The following is a 12,350-nucleotide window of genomic DNA, read 5'->3' on the forward strand; positions in this document are numbered from 1 at the left end:
CTTGCCCATAAATTCAGCAAGTGAGCCGGGGCCCCTGCAGTGGCACATTGGCGCACAGGTAGCCATATTGGGGCACCTACCACTTGGGCACCCTCCCTGGCACAGCTTCCCCCTGTACATAGATACTCCTGCCCCCTACTGACAGGGCACTTGCTTGGGATATTGGTATCTCCTTGGTCAGGGAAGGGGGCATTATGCTTCAACTTACCCCCCCCCCCAGTCACCTTCAAATAGAAATGGCCTAAAAGCTCTGCCCTCAAGGCTTTTTGGCAATAGGAGTTGTGGGGTACTGGCCTCTCCCCTCCTACTCCCCTCATTAGGGGCAAACAGGGTGCCTGTTACCCCAATGTTTCTATATATCTGTAACCTTGTTATGGCTAAGGGGGCCCAGCCTGAAGGCCAGTTAGGGGGGGATTTGGGTGAGTGCTTATTTGTGCCCTGGGTACCCTGGAACTATAGCGGGGTGACTGTTACCCCAATGTTTCTATATATCTGTAACCTTGTTATGGGCTAAGGGGGCCAGCCTGAAGGCCAGTTAGGGGGGGATTTGGGGTGAGTGCTTATTGTGCCCTGGTACCCCTGGAACTATAGCGGGGTGACTGTTACCCCAATGTTTCAATATATCTGTAACCTTGTTATGGGCTAAGGGGGCCCAGCCTGAAGGCCAGTTAGGGGGGATTTGGGGTGAGTGCTTATATGTGCCCTGGGTACCCCTGGAACTAATGGGAATAGAATGGGCAACAGATTTAAAGTGTAATCCTGCCATCCCACTCTATATTAATCTAGGGGCGCAGGAGTATTGGGGGGCACAGCTGTATATCAGGCTGCTATGGGGGGTATATTTCCATATGTTGTGCTGTAAATGGGGGCAGCCATACAGGGAGGCCGAGTCCTTTATCAGCCAATGGAACCTGTCGGCTGTTGCTCTCTGGGCGCCCAGACTGTACAAATCCTTTCCTTAACCCCCACGCACTTATTTCCTGATGATGGGCACCCTCACCATTTATACCTCATATAAGGAGAAAAGCATATTCCTGGTGGCGCACAGAAAGGATCCCCCCCCGGAATGGACCCCGACGGTATCTGGCATCTCTCCTCCAGCCTCAAACGGTAAGAACCGGGGAAATCCATGGCGGGGCCACACGTGCATTCAGTCTCTCGTTCAACCTACTGAATGGTAGCTAGGGTGCATTGGACCCTAGCAACCAGATAGCTGCTGAAATTCCAAAGTGGAGACCTTAATAAAAATGGAATAAGTCTCAGAATATTGAGGGTGACATTATCCCTAGCGCCAGAGGTCTCCCAGCTCCATGACAGTTTGGCCATGGAGAAGAAGACTAAATAAAGCTTTAGACCCCCAGGGCCTTTCTTACGCTTAGAGGGAACCCCCAGAGGTGATACAGTAAGGATTGTGCGTCCTTTCCCTGCCTCTGGGGGAGCTTGTCATGCTTTGCTCTTCTTAACGTCCTCAGTGGGAGGAGCCACAGGCGCCTTGGGCAGCGGAAGGGGCGGGTACTAAGGTTTTGTCCTGAAATACTCACTGCTCCCACTTATTAAACGTAGTTATTTCCCGCATTTAGTAGAGGGAATTGTCAGAGAGAAATGTGCAGAAAGGAGTCCGTGCCCGACTCTCCGACCATTTAGGGTGAAGGCACACGGAGCTACTTAGTAGCAGCTACAGAAACAGACAATGCTGATCATTTACTGATAATTGTCTCTGTGTGTGTTTAGCAGGGGCAATTCTCAGTATTGTTTATGGCAGGGATTTTCTGGCGTTTAGTAGCTGCTACAAAGTAGCTCTGTGTGTCTTCACCCTTATGCCGAGCATTAGCATCAACGGCAACAGCCCTGATTGGCTACAAAATACCATCATGGCTGGGGATTGGTCGGCACAGAGGCAGGGTACCCATCCTTGTGTCACTAAATCGCCCCCCCCCCAACTAAAATGTACATTTTTATGGATCTCAGGACAAAACCTTAGTTTTGCAGAAATCTGTCCATTATATATTTTTTTGATATTTATTTGGTGGAATAAAACCTCGTGTCGTTTCAGTTTGTTTCTGTTCCCTGAGAAACGGACCCGACACGTATGTAACAGCTCAGCGCTCTCTTTCGGCCAATAAAAAAGGAGCATTTTTCTGTTACTGTTTTTGGTTTTGTCCCCCTTTTGTCACATTCCGCCCCCCACAAACCCCTGCTGAGCACGTCTTTCTGATCTGCCGGTTTCCAATAAAAGGAGAGAATAGAGGCAAAGAGGCTGTTTGTGGAGCGAGGAGAGCAGTTTCTCCAGTTTAGGGATAGGAATGCTCTCCCATTCTTGTCTAATACAGGCCTCTAACTGTCCCATCGGCTTGGGCCTTCTGTGTGGCACCTCCCTCTTTATGATGCGCCAAATGTTCTCTATAGGGGAAAGATCTGGGCTGCAGACTGGCCATTTCAGTACCCGGATCCTTCTCCTACGCAGCCATGATGTTGGGATTGATGCAGAATGGGGTCTGGCATTATCTTGTTGGAAAATGCAGGCTCTTCCCTGAAAGAGATGGCGCCTGGATGGGAGCATATGTTGTTCTGGAACCTGAATATATGTTTCTGCATTGATGCTGCCAGACATGCAAGCTGCCCGTGCCACACGCACTCATGCACCCCCATACCATCAGAGATGCAGGCTTCTGAACTGAGCGTTGATAACAACTTGGCTTGTCCTTGTCCTCTTTGGTCCGGATGACATGGCGTCCCAGATTTCCAAAAAGAACTTGGAATCGTGACTCGTCTGACCACAGAACAGCCTTCCATTTTGCCACACTCCATTTTAAATGATCCCTGGCCCAGTGAAACCGCCTGAGCTTGTGGATCTTCCTTAGAAATGGCTTCTTCTTTGCACTGTAGAGTTCCAGCTGGCAGCGGCGGATGGCACGGGGGATTCACTGACAATGGTTTCTTTTCACAGTTGGTTACTGGTAGTGATGAGCGAATCTGTTCCGTTTCGCGAAAAATTCGCGAATCTTTCAAAAGATCCGTGAAACGGCGAAAAATTCGCGAAACGGCGAAAATGTCGTGCGACAAAAAAAAATTGCCGCCCGCAGCTATTATTTTGTCGCGCGGCTATTGTTTCGTCGCCCGCGACTATTCCTTTTTAACGCTGGCGACAATTTTTGGACGTGCGGCGAAATTTTTCATCTGTTTCGCGAAACAATCCGCCAATGGCAAAACGCGAAAATTCGCCGCGAATCCATGCCTGGCGAAACTTTTTGCCCATCACTAGTTACTGGGTGATATTGACTCAGGGTTAGAAAACTGGTCACACCCAGCCCTGTACTGGCCAAAATAGCCCCCCCAGCCCAATAAATAGTGACTGTCTGTGGCACCTTACAGCCCCCCTGGCATTCCCAGTACCCAGAGGCACAAACAGCCCCCCCAGCCCAATAAATAGTGACTGTCTGTGGCACCTTACAGCCCCCTGGCATTCCCAGTACCCAGAGGCACAAACAGCCCCCCCAGCCCAATAAATAGTGACTGTCTGTGGCACCTTACAGCCCCCCTGGCATTCCCAGTACCCAGAGGCACAAACAGCCCCCCCAGCCCAATAAATAGTGACTGTCTGTGGCACCTTACAGCCCCCTGGCATTCCCAGTACCCAGAGGCACAAACAGCCCCCCCAGCCCAATAAATAGTGACTGTCTGTGGCACCTTACAGCCCCCCTGGCATTCCCAGTACCCAGAGGCACAAAAAGCCCCCCCCAGCCCAATAAAAAAAAAGAAAAAAAGCAGAGAAATAATGGCATAAACAATACATCACATTGTGCCCTGTGAGGTAACCAGGAAGTACTTACAGTGAATGAATGAGGGAGGGGGGAAGTGCCCTGTGAGGTAACCAGGAAGTACTTACAGAGAATGAATGAGCGAGGGGGGAAGTGCCCTGTGAGGTAACCAGGAAGTACTTACAGAGAATGAATGAGCGAGGGGGGAAGTGCCCTGTGAGGTAACCAGGAGGTACTTACAGAGAATGAATGAGGGAGAGGGGAAGTGCCCTGTGAGGTAACCAGGAAGTACTTACAGAGAATGAATGAGCGAGGGGGGAAGTGCCCTGTGAGGTAACCAGGAAGTACTTACAGAGAATGAATGAGGAGGGGGGAAGTGCCCTGTGAGGTAACCAGGAAGTACTTACAGAGAATGAATGAGCGAGAGGGGAAGTGCCCTGTGAGGTAACCAGGAAGTACTTACAGAGAATGAATGAGGAGGGGAAGTGCCCTGTGAGGTAACCAGGAAGTACTTACAGAGAATGAAGGGGAAGTGCCCTGTGAGGTAACCAGGAAGTACTTACAGAGAATGAATGAGCGAGGGGGGAAGTGCCCTGTGAGGTAACCAGGAAGTACTTACAGAGAATGAATGAGCGAGGGGGAAGTGCCCTGTGAGGTAACCAGGAAGTACAGCAATTTGAAACAGACACATAAATGGAGTTTTTAGGTAAAATGTAATACAGACGTTATATACAAACGACAAGTTACCTGGGAATGGCTATTGCCTCAGTTACAGCCCCAGGTACAAGGGCCGGGGGCAGAGCTGGGGGGCTACTCACGCTGTTCTGTTTCAGGCTGTTGCTGGGACCCAAGTGTGAGTAGTACAGTCCCAGCGCTACTGCCCGACGCTTTGCCCCACTGGGGCATTGAAATCCCCAAGAGCAACTGCCAGAGACTGAGCCGGAGGAGGGCAAATACAATTGGGCAAAATCCACTACATGTTACCCCTCCCTGGGGCAGGTTATTCATGGAGGTGTTACCCTCTACTTATTGTGAGGAAATATAAAAAAATGCTCCTTTGTCCATCATTTTTACCCATAAATCTCTGTTTTCTTTCTGTTTGTAGCTGTTCAGCCTGTGCCCCAACCTCCCTCTTTCCAAAGTGTTTCTGCCGGATAATTTAGACACTATCAGCGCCAATACCATGAGGGTTGGACATGCCCCTAAATCTACCCCTGTAAATCTACCCCTGTGCCCCAGCATCAGGCCTGCCTTTCTGTACTAGAATATACACACGGGGTCATTTATAAACACTGGGCAAATGTGCACCTAGGCAGTAACCCATGGCAACCAATTTTTAAATATGCTTTCATCGTTTTACCTGCAGCTGCCTGGAATAATCTAATTTTATTATTATTATTATTAACATTTATTTATAAAGCGCCAACATATCCCGCAGCGCTGTACAATAAGTGGGTACAGCAATCAGTAACCCCGAGAGAGCTTACACTCTACAAGGAGTAACATATACAGCAATCAGTAACCGATACAGGAGGGGAAGGGAGCCCTGCCCAAAAGAGCTTACACTCTACAAGGAGTAACATATACAGCAATCAGTAACCGATACAAGGGAGCCCTGCCCAAAAGAGCTTACACTCTACAAGGAGTAACATATACAGCAATCAGTAACCGATACAGAGGGGAAGGGAGCCCTGCCCAAAAGAGCTTACACTCTACAAGGAGTAACATATACAGCAATCAGTAACCGATACAGGAGGGAAGGGAGCCCTGCCCAAAAGAGCTTACACTCTACAAGGAGAAAGGGTTGAGACACAAGGTGTGGGAATCTCCTAAAGGGGTAGTTCACCTTAAGTTAACTTTTACTATGTTATAGAATGGCTAATTCCAAGCAACTTTGCAATTGGCCTTCGTTTTTTTCTTTGTTATAGTTTTTGAATTATTTGCTTTCTTCCTCTCTCTCCAGCTTTTAAATAGGGGTCACTGATCAATGTCTTGTTGCTAGGATAATTTGGACCCTAGCAACCAGCCAACAGCCAACTGTGCCACTGCATTACTGAGCCCCTCACTCACAGACTCTATTGGGGGAATTCACAAAAGGGGTGATACTGAGACAGAATAAAATTAGAGACAGATTTGTCGGATTTTCCACCGTATTCACCAAACAGACAGTTTTTGTGAATTTTCACTTTTGTGAATTTGTCTGTTAAACAGAGGGGGCGCTGCTGCTAAAACTAAAATTTTGCCTGGGAGGTTTTACTTTTCCTTTAAATAAAAATGTATACAATATATTCACTCAGAATGTTATTATTGCCTCATTCATTAAGCTAAAACTCCCATAACAATGCAAATGTGAGGCAAAAAGGCTTTATATACAAGATATCAATTCAACTTTGTGTTTAATCAGTGATTTACGTGTTTATAAAATGTTAATGAGGCTTTTTGCCCCTATTGTTCTAGGGTTAGACAGAGACTTGCCCCCTAACAATGAGGCTGCTAATCCCCGTTAACCTGTTACTGACCCCCCTATGTGCCCCCCACCAGAGGTGTGAAATGGAGACTGGGTTAAACCAAGCAAAACAGCAGAGCTTACAATTGATCTGACAGTTACACTGAGCTTCACTCCAGGTAAGTGCCCTTTCTTTACACTATTATACACACTTACACACACTTAGAGCACACATATTAGAACAGGTTTTTTTTAATTTTGCATACGTTAGCGCACTTTTATACACTCATATACACACACACACTGTCACACAACTTTTGGATGGGTACACACATGTATACACAAACACACACAAACACATTTTTTTTACTTATTTATTTTACGCCTTTGTCTTTGTTTTTTCCCTAAAAACTGTTTATTTTCACAGCCGTGTGACTTATTTTGCTGTTTCACTAATTTGCACAATTTTTGTGGTTTTATTGCATTTTTATCCCTGTTTTAGTGTTCCTGATCTGTTTTTTAGCTTCGCTTTGCCATGTGGTACTTTGGTGTAGAAAAATAACTTTACCTATTTATCAGAATGTGTATTTTCCAAATATAAATGGGTTTCTGGGGTGGGCGTAATTTTTTGTAGCTTTATCCCAAATATAATGATGTAAATGTGTTGATTTTGCAGGAGCTGAAATGACAGTACATATGGGGGTTCCCATTGGGGCCCCTACATGCCACATACTTAGGTAAACCTATACATATTGGGCATCAAACTGTTCAGGGGACCCCTGGCGTTCATATTTAGGGGGTTTTATCTGGTTACTTTATGGCCTGTAGGAGATCAGATTCTATAGAAGCTTTGAAGCGATTTTTCAAAAAATTCACATATTTTGATAAAAACCAATAAGTTCAGGAAAGCATTGTGACTTGGTAGTTTGGAGCAGACAGACAGTTCTACCTATTCTGGATTCCCCAGAATCTGTTCTTTCCAAAAATGTATCATTTTCTGGGATAAACTTTCTGTTAGTGGAAGATTTGGCCTTTAAATCTAAAGTATGCAGCTTTCTGGCGCAGTGTTTTGGGAATTTGGCAGTGCCCTGCCGGGAGTTTGTGGCCTATACACGTGGGAATTCTCCATAAAACTATATGTGTTTGGTATTGGCACCATCAGAAGGGATAGTACTTTCCAAACTAGAGAGGGACATTTCCTGAAGAAAATGTGAGTGGTGCTTGCCCCCTGCTGGGGCAATTAACCGCCCACCCCCTAGAAAAGTCATAGCACCCCATTCCGAATAAGCCGCACAGTTTGACACCTCATTATGGGTCTACGACAAACGGTGGTTAATTGCCCCCTGCTGGGGCAATTAACGCCCATCCTCAGAAAAGTCATAGCACCCCATTTCCGAATAAGCCGCACAGTTTGACACCTCATTCATGGGTCTACGCCAAACTAGTTATTTGCCAAAATCCCCATTATAAGTCAATGGGGCAAATTTGGGGACCTCTCTTGCCCCGGGGGTAAAACTTTTACCCTTGTGCGGGGTATCTTCTCACACAGATTTCAAACCTCTTCAAATGTGGTAAATTTCAAGTTTCTAAAAAATTCCCTCTCTGCGCTACAATCCGTGAAAGTTGGCCTCAATGTTAAGTCAATGGGATTTTTGGGCCGGTTAATTGCCCTCTGCGGGGGCAAAATGGCTGGCATTAAAAGGGTTAATATAGGGCTTGGGGCAAGCAGCAGGCTGTAACCCTGAGTGTTTCAGTCAGTCGGTTAGGATACACCAACCGCCAATATGCAGAAGACAAGATTACGAAAAAACATGCTACAAGTGGGAGGAGGAAGGATAGTGCAGCGGTAAGGAGCTCGCCTTGCACCGATGGGCCGTGGGTTCAATTCCCGCCCTGGGAGCCCTGCTTGGACCGATGTGGCTGAGACCCATGGATCAGCAGAGCCCCCCAGGGGGTAATTAGAACTCAGCAACCACTGCCGTGGGTTCAATTCCCGCCCTGGGAGCCCTGCTTGGACCGATGTGGCTGAGACCCATGGATCAGCAGAGCCCCCAGGGGGTAATTAGAACTCAGCAACCACTGATGTAAGATAAGCACCGACCCACTGGGCCCCTTACCTTGTGACCCTGGACAGAGTCACTTAACCTCATAATGTCCCGGCAATGATGGCGCCTAGCGCCTAGCTGTCCTTTTAATTACTGGCTACATTGACATTTCCCCACAAATCTCTTTTTTGCATGATTTATGATGCCGGCTATTAAATTGTCCCTGTCACAGTGTCTATGGCAGCTGGAAGCAACTGTCACAGGGAAAATCCCTTTCTCATCACTGGCAATAAGAAGCCAATTGATAGGGGAGCTGAGCTACAGCGCAGGGCCAATGGGGATACATGGAAATAATCATAGAACAGAAGAATCTACACTGGGGAGCTGATAGGGGAGTAATGGAGATATTTTCTGAGCAGTATAAGAGTGCCCAGCTGGTATATAATACAGGAGATATCCTCTGGGTGCTATCTGTTACCCCCTGCTGGTATATGGTACAGGAGAATCACCCTACATCTATGCATTATCAGTAACCCTTCAGCCAGTATAGAGTTCAGCAGGGGGGGGTACTAACCATTTAAATGCGCTCCTGGGCCCTGGCACTTGTGGCCCCCGTTTGGCCGCATATTTCCCTCATACACAGTGACGCTTTATAAGGAGAATCTCCCAACTGCAGCCGTCCGTTCTCTTGCGCTTCCAATTCCAACCCTCAGAATGTCGCTGTAAGCACCTTAGTACCTGGATAGGAATGGGGAATAAGAAAAGGAAGAGGTGGCGCCTCCTGGATGAAAGTGGAAATACAGAGAAAAACATTTATATTGGGCATCTCATTATTTGCCTTGTGCCGCATGTTTATTCTGTGTAGTTATTTTATCTCTCCTTTTAATATATATATATATATATATAACATACACAGGAACCCTCCCGGCACTCTACCCTGTTTGGCCAGACAACTGCCCCAGTACTGAGCATGTTGCAGACTACACTGATTCCCAAGCTGCCACGGCTCATGTATCTAAACTGATCACTAATGAGCTCTGAGCAGCTTTGCGTCTTTATGCAAAATAAATAATAAAGTGGTCAAGTTCCATTTCCCTTTGTAAAAGGATTCCGAATGTTGGATTAGCCAGGTTGCAGCGATCCCTGGATGGCACATTTCTCCTCCTTCTTAGCCATTTTGCCTTTGTTTTGCCCCAGGGTTCTCTCTAGATGTTCATCCTCCTCTTCAGCTCTGCAAGGATACATAGAGAATGCTCAGAAGCACAGCCCCCTGCATGGCTAAATCAGTGCCTGACCAGCGGCTACATTAGTGGGCTCTACATGTAAAGGGTAAGGCTATTGGCTCCTTGAGATCAGGGGTGTATCACTATAAGGGGGGCCTTTAAGAGAACTATAGGACCCCAGACTGCTCCACTCACCTTGCCACTTGATTACTGTATTATAATGTGGTCCAAACAAGTAGTAAAGTCAGTGGCCTAATCAGGTCTGGGCTGGAATGCAAAATAGACCCTAGGCATAGGCATTCCCAGTACCCAGAGGCACAAACAGCCCCCCCCAGCCCAATAGAAGAGAAGAAAAAAAGAAAAATAATGACATAAACAATATATCACATTGTGCCCTGTGAGGTAACCAGGAAGTACTTACAGAGAATGAATGAGGGAGAGGGGAAGTGCCCTGTGAGGTAACCAGGAAGTATAGCAATTTGAAACAGACACACACATAAATTGAGTTTTTAGGTAAAATGTAATACAGACGTTATATACAAACGACAAGTTACCTGGGAATGGCTATTGCCTCAGTTACAGCCCCAGGTACAAGGGCCGGGGGCAGAGCTGGGGGCTACTCACGCTGTTCTGTTTCAGGCTGTTGCTGGGACCCAAGTGTGAGTAGTACAGTCCCAGCGCTACTGCCCGACGCTTTGCCCCACTGGGGCATTGAAATCCCCAAGAGCAACTGCCAGAGACTGAGCCGGAGGAGGGCAAATACAATTGGGCAAAATCCACTACATGTTACCCATCCCTGGGGCAGGTTATTCATGGAGGTGTTACCCCTCTACTTATTGTGAGGAAATATACAAAATGCTCCTTTGTCTATCATTTTTTACCCATAAATCACTGTTTTCTTTCTGTTTGTAGCTGTTCAGCCTGTGCCCCAACGTCCCTCTTTCCAAAGTGTTTCTGCCGGATAATTTAGACACTATCAGCGCCAATACCATGAGGGTTGGACATGCCCCTAAATCTACCCCTGTAAATCTACCCCTGTGCCCCAGCATCAGGCCTGCCTTTCTGTACTAGAATATACACACGGGGTCATTTATAAACACTGGGCAAATGTGCACCTAGGCAGTAACCCGTGGCAACCAATCAGAAATTTGCTTTGATCGTTTCACCTGCAGCTGCCTGGAATAATCTAATCACAGACTGGTTGCTATGGGTTACTGCCCAGGTGCAAATGTACCCAGTGTTTATAAATAAGCTCTAATGCCTTTACTGGTCACTGACCTTATCTTATCAATATTATTATTATTATTAACATTTATTTATAAAGCGCCAACATACCCCGCAGCGCTGTACAATAAGTGGGTTTCATACATTGGGCATACAGAGTAACATATACAGCAATCAGTAACTAACCCGATACAGGAGGGGAAGGGAGCCCTGCCCAAAAGAGCTTACACTCTACAAGGAGTAACATATACAGCAATCAGTAACCGATACAGGAGGGGAAGGGAGCCCTGCCCAAAAGAAGCTTACCTCTACAAGGAGTAACATATACAGCAATCAGTACCGATACAGGAGGGAAGGGAGCCCTGCCAAGAAGAGCTTACACTCTACAAGGAGTAACATATACAGCAATCAGTAACCGATACAGGAGGGGAAGGGAGCCTGCCCAAAAGAGCTTACACTCTACAAGGAGAAAGGGTTGAGACACAAGGTGTGGGAATCTCCTAACGGGGTAGTTCACCTTTAAGTTAACTTTTACTATGTTATAGAATGGCTAATTCCAAGCAACTTTGCAATTGGCCTTCGTTTTTTTCTTTGTTATAGTTTTTTGAATTATTTCCTTTCTTCCTCTCTCTCCAGCTTTTAAATAGGGGTCACTGACTGCACTATAAGGCTAACAGTTGTATTGTTTATTGCTACTATTGCTTTTATATCTTTATATTAAGCCCTCCCCAATTCACAATACAGCCTCTCCGTTTCAATCAATGCCTGGTTGCTAGGATAATTTGGACCCTAGCAACCAGTCAACAGCAACTGTGCCACTGCATACTGAGCCCTCACTCACAGACTCTATCGGGGAATTCACAAAAGGGGCGATACTGAGACAGAATAAAATTAGAGACAGATTTGTCGGATTTTCCACCGTATTCACCAAACAAAACAGGTTTTTGTGAATTTTCACTTTGTGAATTTGTCTGTTAGACAGAGGGGGCACTGCCTGCTGAAACTAAAATTTTGCCTGGGACGTTTACTTTTCCTTTAAATAAAAATGTATACAATATATTCACTCAGAATGTTATTATTGCCTCATTCATTAAGCTAAACTCCCATAACAATGCAAATGTGAGGCAAAAAGGCTTTTATATACAAGATATCAATTCAACTTTGTGTTTTAATCAGTGAATTTACGTGTTTATAAATGTTAATGAAGGCTTTTTTGCCCCTATTGTTCTAGGGTTAGACAGAGACTTGCCCCCTAACAATGAGGCTGCTAATCCCCGTTAACCTGTTACTGACCCCCCAATGGGGGCCCCCACCAGAGGGTGACCTGGAGACTGGGTGAAAACAAGCAAAACAGCAGAGCTTACAATTGATCTGACAGTTACACTGAGCTTCACTCCAGGTAAGTGCCCTTTCTTTACACTATTATACCACACTTACACACACTTACAGCACACATATTAGAACAGGGTTTTTTTAATTTGCACACGTTAGCGCACTTTTATACACTCATATACACACACCACTGTCACACAACCTTTTAGATGGGTTTTATCTGGTTACTTTATGGCCTGTAGGAGAATCAGATTCCATAGAAGCTTTGAAGCGATTTTTCAAAAAATTCACATATTTTGATAAAAAACCATAAAGTTTAGGA

At 46.0% G+C, this 12,350-nt stretch overlaps 2 long non-coding RNA genes across 2 annotated transcripts in view; one reads left to right on the forward strand and one right to left on the reverse strand.

Moving 5' to 3' along the window:
- LOC116408646 overlaps positions 1–9,274 on the reverse strand; it is a 63,920-nt gene extending 54,646 nt beyond the window's left edge. The window contains exon 1 of the long non-coding RNA XR_004221106.1: positions 8,824–9,274. This is a non-coding gene — a long non-coding RNA (uncharacterized LOC116408646). The remainder of the gene's footprint in view (positions 1–8,823) is intronic.
- LOC105946622 lies at positions 6,340–12,054 on the forward strand. Its single transcript, XR_004221114.1, has 3 exons — positions 6,340–6,383; positions 9,447–9,578; positions 11,928–12,054. It is a non-coding gene; the product is annotated as an uncharacterized LOC105946622 (long non-coding RNA).
- The last annotated feature ends 296 nt before the right edge of the window (positions 12,055–12,350 follow it).

This window comes from Xenopus tropicalis, chromosome 2 (assembly GCF_000004195.4).
Source record: "Xenopus tropicalis strain Nigerian chromosome 2, UCB_Xtro_10.0, whole genome shotgun sequence".
NCBI classification, from domain to species: domain Eukaryota; kingdom Metazoa; phylum Chordata; class Amphibia; order Anura; family Pipidae; genus Xenopus; species Xenopus tropicalis.